Consider the following 12453-nt stretch of genomic DNA (forward strand, 5'->3'; position numbering starts at 1 on the left):
CTAGTAGTTGTAGAGCTACAAGAACTGAAAGGAACAGGACAATCTACAGGCACTTTCCGTGCTTCCCTGTAAGTTTGTTCAGTGAGTTATCAGTGAGTGCATGCTGAAGTTAGATGGTAGAATACAGCAAGGGATTAGGGGGAGGGAGCTTTAAAAGGAATTGTCTGTGGGACTCACAGGAGATGTAGGCAAGCAGGAAGGCTACAGCTGGTGTAATGATACAGGTGTATAGATGACACTAAGGGGTTGAAGTTGGCATAGAGGAGGGAGTGATGATTTTCTAAAATTTCCATCCTATTTCCCTGGCTGTTCTTTTCCTGTGTTTTTACTGAATGCATGCTTTGGTTTGAGGAAGAAATGATGGGCTGAGATGGGGAAAGGAAGATTGGGGCAAAAGTTTTTTGTGATCCATTGAGGTTGTCACTTTAATAAGTAAAAGCACAACAGATTTCCTGCCAAAGAGCTTGGAATAAGAATGGAAAAATTGTAAGTGGGGGAGTAAAGGAGAGGTGTGGATCTGCCTTTAGCCTTCTGTTACCAGGGGAAGAGTGGCACTTGTGTTAGCATGGGTGCATACTTGGCTTGGGGGCTGGGACAAGACAAAGAGTTGGGGAGGGGTGTTAGAAGGGGAAGATCTGTGGGATACACAGGATATGGATAGAATGGGCAGTGAAGACTCTTAACAGTGGTGTGCTACAGAGGTGGGGTTGAAATTGTGTGATTGGGTCTGTGGGAATTTAATAGGTGATCTGTGGGCAGCCGACCTGGTTTGCTGACAGGTATGGCCTGAGCCATGGTTCTCAGTGTGTGGGACCCCATCCTCTTTGGTGGTCTAATGTCCCTTTCACGGGGGTTGAATATCATATATATTGTATATTAGCTATTTACAGTATGATTCATAACAGTAGCAACATTACAGTTATGAAGTAACTACAGAGAACTTTAGTACTTCTGGTTCACCACAACATGAAGAACTTTATTAAGGTGTCACAGCATTAGGAAGTTTGAGAACCACTCACCTAAGTCATATGAATCTGCAATGAATCAATCCCTTCTAATGCTTTCAAAACTGATAAAGATTTTTTTGCATGCCTTGACCCACAGACACTTCTCTCCCAGAAGGAGGAGACTCCTTTCACTTTGGCCTACTCTTCCCAGACTTCAAAGGAGCATGATGGTGGAGTTCCAATTTTCCAACATTAAATTCTAAGAAAAAAGTGATAGGTTTTCTAATACTTGGAGGACAGTGAAGGGTCTACACAGACAAATGCAGCTGAGCTTGGCTGATAGGAATACACATGACTTCTCTGCACATAAACATCTCTGGAACCCACAAACTGATTTCACAAGTTTTATTTATATTATATTTTATGATGTTAAGGACTTCTCCAGAGATCTCTATATGGCCATGGAGACCAGAAGATGGTCTCAGATCCTGTGGATCACCAGTTATAGATGGATAAAAACTCCTCTGTGTATCCTCATGATTGTAGGTATCATGTTCTATGCAGGCAGGGACTTTAACCAGAGTTTTCTGAGAGAGCAGTATTTGCTTTTTCAGCTGAGTTTCCACAAACTGAATCTTTAAAAAAGTCTTCATTGTCTTTTCATTCTGATGAGTAAACATGTTTGATTTTTCCTTTTCTCTGGGTCCTGTTTTCTGTTCTGCTTCGTTCAATGCAGACAGGTTTCTCTGATGAAAGTGAGTTGGGCTAGCTTCTGGCCAGTAACTAAATTGAATCCCAGTTTCCAAGACATCAGACAAATATCAAACAAGAACATCAACAGGGTAGATATCAGGTAGAGTTTCCCAGACTCTAATGTTGCCTTTTCCCACCTGCCATTTTAACCTATTACAACTGTTTTAAGTCCAGAGCCACCATATTCTCTTCCCACAACGTCAGTGTAAATGCTCCAGCAATAGTTAGCATTATCTAATCAGGGGTAATTCTTAACAATACTGGTTTTTGATTGTAGAAGTCAGCTGTAGGTCATTGTTTACCAGGTCTTAAGACAATTTAAGGTGTTTGAGTGAATGCTCCAAGAAAATACTCTGTGCAGAAGCTAGGGAGTGGAGTGCTTCAGCCACTAAGTATGGATGACACTCCACCATGACTTCCAACCCGAAGTCTTAGAGACCTCAGGCACATGAACTGTAATGAAATTCAGGGCCTGAGTCTTCAGCTGCTCTGTACTTTGGAGGTCAGCCAGGATTGAGTGTGTATGCAGCATTCTCCAAAAGGAGGTTCCTGCACAGGGCATCCTCACACATGATCTTCAAATCCTCCAGACCATACCTGTCAGTAGCTGCCAGCATACCAGTGACCACGAAATGACTGTAGAAGTGTGGCAACTTTCCTGTGTAAATGAAGCCCATCATCTCTTTGATGACTTGGGGATCCAGTTCATGGCCTCAGCTCAGTTCTTTAGGCTCTCCTGCATTTCATGTTCAAATATGGCTCTGAAAACTGGAGAAAGCGCTGCTAGGATGGCCTTGCAAGCCCTGAATTCCTGGCCAGCTACCACCTGGCAGCAGTCTGTAAAGAGAGAATTCTCCCACAGCTCTCCTAGGTCATTGGCCAACATCTGCCTTGGATCCCTGATTGCAGGTGTTATGTTCTGTCCAGGCCTGCTAAAAAAGGGTTCTGATATGCTTACCTTGCAGCACAGGGTGAGCTGGTGTTCAGGAAGAAGTAGATGTCAAACACTGGGCTTGTAATATTTTCCTGAATTCCCTCCATGTAAAATGAAAAGTTGCTAATGATCCACTTGTAACAGAATTTCTGAACACTGATGTGTGTAGCCTCAGCCTTTGGCTTCAAGGTACCCTGACATTTCGGCTGGAGGTAGTGTAGAGGTTAATGTTGATCTGAGAAAAAGTACAAGTTATTTATTCTTCATCCTATAGGATACAATTGTAGATCTATTTTAGACTTTACTTTCAGTTTCTCCAAAATTGCTCCTTCCCCAATGTTGGAAATGTGTATTTATGCAATTTTCTCTCCAGGTTTCAATATTTGTTTTCTAGAAGACTATACTGACATGTAGTGACTTAACTCTGTTTCCCCCTCTCTGTCTCATCTCTCTCTCTCTGTGTGTGTCGCTGTCTCTGTTCTTGCCTCTGCATGTGTATATCTCTGTGTGTATTTACTGATTCTTTGGTCAATGGTAACTAGTTTTGGCCAGCCTACCCAACATTGGAAGTGTTTAGAAAATTTTATACATTCTTATTTCAAGTGTGTTGTATTAGTCAGGGTCCTATGGAAAAAGTACAGAATGAATTCCTTTATATAAATATAAAGTGGAATATGAGAATATCATGCAGGGTACTGTTATGTTAATATTACAATGGATAAAACTAGTACTAATTCCATGAGGTTTGAAGTCTCAGGTGTTCTTTTTTATGTACCTAAATTCTGAAGATGGGCTTGCTAGTAAGATGAGAGCAAGCAAAGACTCAATGATTCCTTCTTCCATGTGCTTACATATGTGCTTACATAGGCCTCCAGCAAAAGGTGTGGCCCAGTTGAAGGTGTGTATTCTAGTCTCAAGATCTAGATTAAAGGTGCATTTTTCTACCTAAAGCATTGGTATTTGAACTGTATCTAATTTATTTTAAGTAAATAATTTAAAAGGCATGCCCACCAGTTTTATTCATTACTTAACTCCAGACAGGAAGAATAGCCACCACCAGTGTACTTTGCTTTCTGCGGTAAATGCTCCATAACTGAGGGGACAATGTCATCTCTGCATGGCTATTATTTTCCCTTGGGATGGTCTTACACTGATTTTTGACATAAACATGATCAGGGAAGGAATATTTCCCTTACCTTGTCAGATGTCTGAGTGGTCACAAAATGGAGAGCAGCAGGAAAAGTTCCTATATGGTGGGCAGGAAGCAGATCCCCAAACCTCTGAAGGTGGCTTTCTTATTTCCTGTGTGTTACTCCAATCAGACTCACAGACCTTGTGATGGCTCTGCCCAATTTGATTGGTGGTCTTATACTTCCCCCTCAGGAATTTGTCCTTGGAAATCCCTTTTCAGAGTCACTCGAGAGTTCAGGAATACCCTAAATGCTTCTCAATTTAATCCCTTTAATTGGCAGGATTCATCTTCTCCATACCTCGTAGTCTCCATTCTCTACTGGTGAGTTCTGTCCTCTTCAGATTCGATCTGCAGTGCATGCTCTGCTGGGCCTCAACAGGGAGAGATTTTGCTGTTTGCCAATACCTGCAGCACATATTCAAAATTTATCAAAGTTTAGGGTTTGTAAGTACCACCCTTATATAAAATGAAATGTAAAACTCTGCCTACCTCTCTGATCTCTCCAGTTCTTCATATCTTAGACCTACAGTCTAGAGGACACCTAAATGACTAGTGATTCAATCAGCTCAGTCACTCCCAGCTCTCCTGTATGTCTGGCTCCAATGCCACGTATTCCTCAATACAGGATTACTCAATCAATTGGTTTTGATTTTTGATTTCTTCCTTAGACTTATTGCTAGTATTAGCATCATGGGTTCTTCGAATCCTCAAAAGACTGGAATCAGATCTTTCACCATTTTTAGACACTGGTATCTAAAATGAAGATGATTTTATCAGACTGAAAGACCACCAGGGTGGGGAAGACCCCCACTCAAATCTCGAGAGGACGCAACCTTCCAAGAACTCACGAGAAACCAGTCTTGATGTAATAAACAAGAGGTGTATTTGAGGAACCAGAGCTCTGGGGATGACATGTATCTCACACAGGAGATAAAGGAGTCGACCCGGAGCCCAAATAGGGGATGGTATTTATAGGGAAAATTACATAGGTAGTTGGCAACAGTTACACAAAGCAAAGCAATTTCACTCGTTTGTTTACATTGGCACACATGATCTAACTTGGGCTCAGTTCAACTCCAGGCCACCTTGCTTCTGGGGCAAGCTGACCCCAACTCTTTTTATGTTCAGCCAGGCCTTATCGAGGCTGGATGGTTTAAGTTCATCCAGGCCTTATCGAGGTCAGGTGGTCTATGGCTGGACTACTTCCCCATAACATGTGATGTTATTCTTTTGTGATGTGCACTGACCCTCACAGCAGGGTCAGTGGGGGATAGTTTAAAAATCTTTATTCTTGGGGGTTGGGGATTTAGCTCAGTGGTACAGCGCTTGCCTAGGAAACGCAAGGCCCTGGGTTCAGTACCCAGCTCCAAAAAAAAGAACCAAAAAAAAAAAAAATCTTTGTTCTTTCAAGACATACCTCCAGAGGTGACAGAGCAGTTGGCTTTCTAACATGTTTGTTGTAATCATAACTATTATTCATCTGTATTTATTGTCATCTCTAAGGCTTTCTGCCTCCACATGCCAATATAGACCTAGTACTCAATGCTTCTAGCCTCCATAAATTCTATTCAAGTCCTAGAATATTTTCAGCATCTGACACTTATGTCTGAAAAAGACACTCCTTCCTAGTTCTTTCAGAGCTCTGACTGGGTCATTTAAAACTCCTCTCCAGTGTAACCGATTCAATCTGGGTTGTTGTAGTTTTTCCTGAACTGCTCTGCTTGGCCTCATATTAACTGTGACCATCTGTTCTACTCTTCTGGCTCCTTCTCATTCTCTTAATCAGTATGTCTTCACTTGTGTCTCCATTGTTTTCTTCTCAACCACAGAAATTCTAGAGATTGACTTTGAAGGACATTAGAGACCTGAGTCTCTAAGTGCAAAAAGAGGCCAGTGGTCAAGAAATTTCAGAGGGTAACCAACCTGTAATCCAGATTGCCAAGATTTGTTTGATCAATTTGTTCCCAAAACACTGAGGAGGAGCTTGACACCTCCACCCCAAATGAAAACTGTTTCACCAATTTGATCATTGTGTGAATTCCAAAATTCTGTTACTTACTGGAAAAAAAAAACTGATTTTATTTGTAAATTGGCTCAGTTTGGGCACACGTCTTTCATCCTTCTTGCTGGAATACAGACAGACATATGTAGGTTGATGACAATATGCGGGTGAGGACTGGTGCCAGTTAGGTCAAGGCCATGATTGGACAGTCATAAGATGGGTACAAAGTTTTTGTAAAGCAGGAGAGAAAAAGTAGGAAGGAGAATCAAGATGGAGATTGAGATGGAGAAGGATGACCAAGATCTTAGCAGTCCTGCATTGCAAAGGAAGCTGGGATAGATTTCTATAGGCATTTTTTTTCTTATCTACTTAGGCAGTTTATATCCTTATCAGTTGGTTCTAAGTTTATTGTGTGGATGTATTGTGGATTGAGAATTTAGCATATAAATCTGCTTTGTTGAGTCCTAATTTTAATGGATTTTGGGAGTTTCTACTACAACTATTAGGGGGTAGGTGTTGGGTATGTAAACAAAGCAGAGGCAGAGAGTTATGAGAGAATAGCTGCCACTGAGACCTGGGGGGATCATCTAGCTTCTCAGATAAATTATTGCTAGTTCCAATTGCCCACCTAGAGCTCGAATTAGCAGGAACCAGATTGCTGGGGTACATGCAGGAAATCAGTTCTGCAATTTTATTTTTTTATTTTTACCAGAACAGACATAACTTTAGCATGCACATTTAATTCCAAACACTGAAGGTAAAGTTAGTTTCTAGAAAGAAGCACCAGTGTGTAGAGAAAGTAAAAAATCAGAGAAAGATTAGACGGAAAATGATATGTTCAACTGTTATAAGAGAGGAAAGGGAAGCTATTTAAGAGATCAGTGGAAAGAGAAAAGGAGAGGGGACAGTTTTACTGGGACAGTGGTACAGAGACCAGTTGAGGAGAGAACAAGAGGGATATGTCTAGGTAAATACTAAACAAGCCAGAGAGTGAGGTGGAAACAGAAGATTAGAACGGATTTTCAAAGTTAGTATGAGTCCAAGTGGGCAATTCTTGGGCAGCTGAAGAAAGCCAGATTGTATCAGTTACAGTGGAGAGGAGTTTTGAGCCAGAACAAATGAAATCAGAAAGCCAAAGTTCAGTAAGAACTAGAAATTGGTGAGTTTATTCAGTCATAAGCCTCAGAAGCTGAGAACATTCTAAAGCCTAATTTGATTTGAAGGAGGCTCGAAACTTCAAGGACTAGTCCTATGTCAGTACATCAAGGGAGAATGTCTCATTTGCACAATGAATAGTGCAAATAAAAGTTACTTTTACAGGAAAATATTTGAAGGTTGCCTGGACTCTCACCTCTGGAGTAAAATATGGTTAAGGCATCTTCAGTTTAGATACCAATTTCTAGAAACTGTGAAAGATATCACCAGATTCTCCTCTTTCTGGGAGTTAAGATGTATGGCAGCCACCATTGATTATCTACATAGTGTCTGTCTCCCTCTGTCTCCCTCTGTCTCCCTCTGTCTCCCTCTGTCTCCCTCTGTCTCCCTCTGTCTCCCTCTGTCCGTCTCTGTCCGTCTCTGTCCGTCTCTGTCCGTCTCCCTCTGTCTCTGTCCGTCTCTCTCTGTCCGTCTCTCTCTGTCCGTCTCTGTCTGTCCGTCTCTGTCTGTCCGTCTCTCTGTCCGTCTCTCTCTGTCCGTCTCTGTCTGTCCATCTCTGTCTGTCCGTCTCTGTCTGTCCGTCTCTGTCTGTCTCTCTCTGTCTGTCTCTCTCTGTCTGTCTCTCTGTCTGCCTCCGTGTCTGTGGATGCCTCCGTGTCTGTCTGTGTCTGCCTCCGTGTCTGTCTGTGTCTGTCTCCGTGTCTGTCTGTGTCTGTCTCCGTGTCTGTCTCTGTCTGTCTCCGTGTCTCTCTGTCTGTCTCCGTGTCTCTCTGTCTGTCTCCGTGTCTCTCTGTATCTCTGTCTGTCTCTGTGTCTCTCTGTATCTCTGTCTGTCTCTGTGTCTCTCTGTATCTCTGTCTGTCTCTGTGTCTCTGAATCTCTGTCTGTCTCTGTGTCTCTGAATCTCTGTCTGTCTCTGTGTCTCTGAATCTCTGTCTGTCTCTGTGTCTCTGAATCTCTGTCTGTCTCTGTGTCTCTGAATCTCTGTCTGCCTGTCTCTGTGTCTCTCTGTCTGTCTCTGTGTCTCTGAATCTCTGTCTGTCTCTGTGTCTCTGAGTCTCTGTCTGTCTCTGTGTCTCTGAGTCTCTGTCTGTCTGCCTGTCTCTGTGTCTCTGTCTGCCTGTGTCTGTGTCTCTGTCTGCCTGTGTCTGTGTCTCCGTCTGCCTGTGTCTGTGTCTCCGTCTGCCTGTGTCTGTGTCTCCGTCTGCTTGTCTCCGTCTGCTTGTCTCCGTCTGTCCGTCCCTCTGTCTGTCCGTCCCTCTGTCTGTCCGTCCCTCTCCCTGCCTGTCCATCCCTCTCCCTGCCTGTCCATCCCTCTCCCTGCCTGTCCATCCCTCTCCCTGCCTGTCCATCCCTCTCCCTGCCTGTCCATCCCTCTCCCTGCCTGTCCATCCCTCTCCCTGTCTGTCTCCCTCTGTCTGTCTGTCTCTCTCTCTGTCTGTCTGTCTCTCTCTCTGTCTGTCTGTCTCTCTCTCTGTCTGTCTGTCTCTCTCTCTGTCTGTCTGTCTCTGTCTGTCAATCTGTTTCTCTGTCTGTCTGTCTCTGTCTCTGTCTCTGTCTGTCTGTTTCTCTGTCCATCTGTCTGTCTCTGTCTAGGTTTGTCTCTGTCTGTCTGTCTCTGTCTCTGTCTCTCTGTCTCTCTGTCTCTGTCTCTCTCTCTCTAGCTTTCTGTGTGCATTTTTCAGTTTGGTTTTATTGTAATGTCTAGTTGCTTTCTGTGGTAGGAGACTATTTTTTCTGGCTAAAACACCTGTTGTCCTGCTGTCTTTTTGGATCTGGCAGGTCACCCATAAAATCACTTCTCTCCTCAACCTCTTTAAAAAAATCTTTACACCTGTCCCATTGTGTGACAGAGACTGCATGAGCAGAGCCCATGTTTCCTGCTCAGGGGTTCTCAGTTCTCCTCTAATAAGCGACTTCTACCATATAGGTGCATGCTCCTGAGAGTTAAGAAAAGAATAATTTAGATTCTGCAAAGGGGGAGGGGGTATGTTTCACAGTGAAACATACAAGCATTTTAAATTTCAGATTAGAAACAGAGGATCCTTCTATCGAGGCCCCCAAAGCACCAGATACAAAGTCACTGATGCTCATAGTTTGCAATAAGTCTAATGGAGGAATAAAAAATCAAAATCAATTGGTTTATCCAATTTTGAGGGATAAGCAAAATTGGAGCAAGACATACAGGAGAGCTAGGAACTGCAGAGCTGATTGAATCACTGTAATTATTTCTATGTCCTCTGGGCTGTAGGGACTCTCTAAGACATGTCAAACTAGTGAGAGATGAGAAATGTATCTAGAATTTTACATTTCACTTTACCTAAAGGCAGACATCCCAAATTCTACTCTTTGATATCTGATATGCTATAGCCCTTGGAAAACAGAATACCCTCTCCCTTTTCAGGACCAGCAGAGCAATCACTGCAGTTCCAAATCTGAAGAGGTCAGAACTAACCTGTAGAGGATGCAGGCTATGAGGTATTGATAAGCTGAATTCTGCCAATTAAAGTGGTTGAATTGAGAAGCATTTAGGATATTCCCAAACCACATATTTAAGTGAATCTGGGAAAGAATTCCTGAAAATGCTTTGACATCCTTCCCCCTGAGGTACCAGCAATAGTATAGAATAGAGGTTATTATATAGTTTGAGATATATATATATATATATATATATATATATATATATATATAAAATTAGTATAGCTTTCATATAGAATAGTATTTACTTAGAGAAAGGGAAAGGTAGTTGAGTAGAGATGAGAAGAAATGGAGGCAGAGAGAAAGGAGAGAGAGAGAGGAGAGAGAGAGAGAGAGAGAGAGAGAGAGGAAGAAAAGTAGGAGGAGAAAGGGGAAGGGGAAGAGGAAGAAGGGGAAAAAGAGGAAACTCCAGTAAGAGATACAATAGAGGGGGAGGGAAGAAAGGAAGAAGGAGCTTCAGGGGAGATGACCCTGTGCCATAGCTCCCTGTACCCAGATCCCTGAGAGAGTGTTGACACACATGAAAGCACAGGTGAGACCATCACTTCTGCTCAGAGGGACCTACCTGGAACCCTCAGGACACAGGAATGAAGAAGCAGTCTGGAACAGGATCCCTTGAGTTTCTGTCTGGACACAGAATTGACCCTGTGCCAGAGATCTCTGTTCACAAATCCTGTCAGGAGAGAGAGCTGATCTCCCAGCAGTGCTGACACACAAGCTTAGAAGAGGTTCAAGCCACTGCCAGAGAAAATAAGACCAGCAAATACCAGATATAACCAGATTGGGGAGGCAAGAGCTGGAACTTAAGCAACTAAAACTGAGGCCTTTTGGTATCATCAGAACCCAGTTCTCTCACCACAGCAAGACCTGCATACCCCAACACAGCAGAAAAGCAAGATTCTGACTTAAAATCTCATGATGATATTAGATGACATTGAGGACATAGATTACTCCCTTAAAGAAATACAGGACAACACAGATAAAGACATAGAAGCCTTTAAAGAGGAAACACAAAAATCCCTTGAATAATTATAAGAAAATACAAACAAACAAGTGAAGGAATTGAACAAAACCATCTAGGATCTAAAAATGGAAATAGAAACAATGAGGAAATCAAAAAGGGAGACAACTTTGGCAATAGAAAACCTAGGAAAGAGAGCAGGGGTTATATACACAATCACCACCAACAGAATACAAGAAATACAAGAGAGAATCTCAGGGTCAGAAGAAACCATAGAAAACAATGACAAGAGTCAAAATGCAAAACACAAAAAGCTCCTAATCCAAAACATCCCAGAAATCCAGGACACAATGAGAAAATCAAACCTAAAGATAATAGATACGGAAGAGAGTGAAAACTCCCAACTTAAAGGGCCAGTAAATATCTTCAACAAAATTATATAAGAAAACTTCTCTAACGTAAAGTAAGAGAAGCCTATGAACATACAAGAAGCATACAGAACTCCAAATAGATTGGACCACAAAAGAAATTCCTCCACTCACATAATAGTCAAAACACCAAATCCAAAAAACAAAGAGAATATTTAAAGCAGTAAGGGAAAAAGGTCAAGTAACATATAAAGGCAGATTTATCAGAATTACATCAGTCTTCCCAAGAGAGACTCTAAATGCCAGGGCAGATGTCATACAGACCATAAGAGTATACAAATGCCAGCCACGGCTACTATATCCAGTAAAACTCTCAATTACCATAGATAGAAAAACAAGATATTGCATGACAAAAACCAAATTTACATAATATTTTACACAAATCCAGCTGTACAAAAAATAACTGATGAAAAACTCCAACACAAGGAGTGAAATTTCACCACAGATAGAGCAAGAAAATAATCTTCTTTCAACTAACCCCCCAAAAAGTTAGTTACACAAACATTATTCCACCTCTAACAACAACAACAACAACCCCAGGAAACAACAATCATTGGTCCCTAATATCTCTCAACGTCAATGGAATCAATTCCCCCATAAAAAAGACATAAACTAACAGACTCGATATGTAAAGAGGAACCAGCATTTTGCTGCATGAGGAAATACACCTCAGAGACAAAGATAGACATCACCTAAGAGTAAAAGGCTGGAAATAATTTTTCAAGAAAATGGTCCCAAGGAACAAGCTGGAGTAGCCTTTTAAATATAGAACAAAATAGACTTTCAACCAAAAGTTATCAAAAAAGAAGGAAGAACACTTCAAACTCAAAGGAAAAATCCTAGATTAAGTATCAATTCTGAATATCCAAGATCCAAATGCAAGAGCACCCACATTAATAAAGGAAACTTTACTAAAACTCAAATCACACATTTTACCACACACAATAATAGTAGGAGATTTCCCTATTCCTCTCCCATCCATGGACAGGTCATGGAAACAGACTAAACAGAGGCAAGGAAAAACTTACAGAAGTTATAAACCAAATGGATTTAACAGATGTCTACAGAACACTTCATCCTAAAACAAAAGATTCTTTTTCTTAGCACCTCATGGTGCCTTATCCAAGACTCACAATATAATAGGTCACAAAACAGGTCTCAACACATACAAGAAGACTGAAATAATCCCATGCATCCTATCAGATCACCATGGACTAGGGCTGGTATTTAATAACAACAAAAACAGAAATCCCACGTACACATGGAAACTGAACAATCCTCTACTCAATGATAATTTGGTCAAGGGAGAAATAAATTAAATTCTTTTTAGAGTTTAGTGAAAATGAAGGCACAGCATACCCAAAATTATGGGTCACAACTAAAGCAGTGTTAAGAGGCAAAGTTATAGCTTGGAGTGTCTCCAAAAAACAACTGGAGAGCACACACTAGCAGTGTGACAGCACACCTGAAAGCTGTGAAACAAAAAGAAGCAAATACACCCAAGAGGATTAGAGGGCAGGAGATAATCGAACTCAGGGCTGAAATCAATCATGTTGAGATAAAAAGAACTATATAAAAAAAAAATCACCAAAACCAGGAGGTG

At 41.6% G+C, this 12453-nt stretch overlaps 1 pseudogene; it reads right to left on the minus strand.

Moving 5' to 3' along the window:
- Window positions 1-2008: 2008 nt before the first annotated feature.
- On the minus strand, window positions 2009-2688 carry LOC147996395 (TD and POZ domain-containing protein 2-like; annotated as a pseudogene).
- Window positions 2689-12453: the final 9765 nt, after the last annotated feature.

Source organism: Rattus norvegicus, chromosome 2 (assembly GCF_021556685.1).
Source record: "Rattus norvegicus strain SHRSP/BbbUtx chromosome 2, alternate assembly SHRSP_T2T, whole genome shotgun sequence".
Taxonomy (NCBI): Eukaryota; Metazoa; Chordata; class Mammalia; order Rodentia; family Muridae; genus Rattus; species Rattus norvegicus.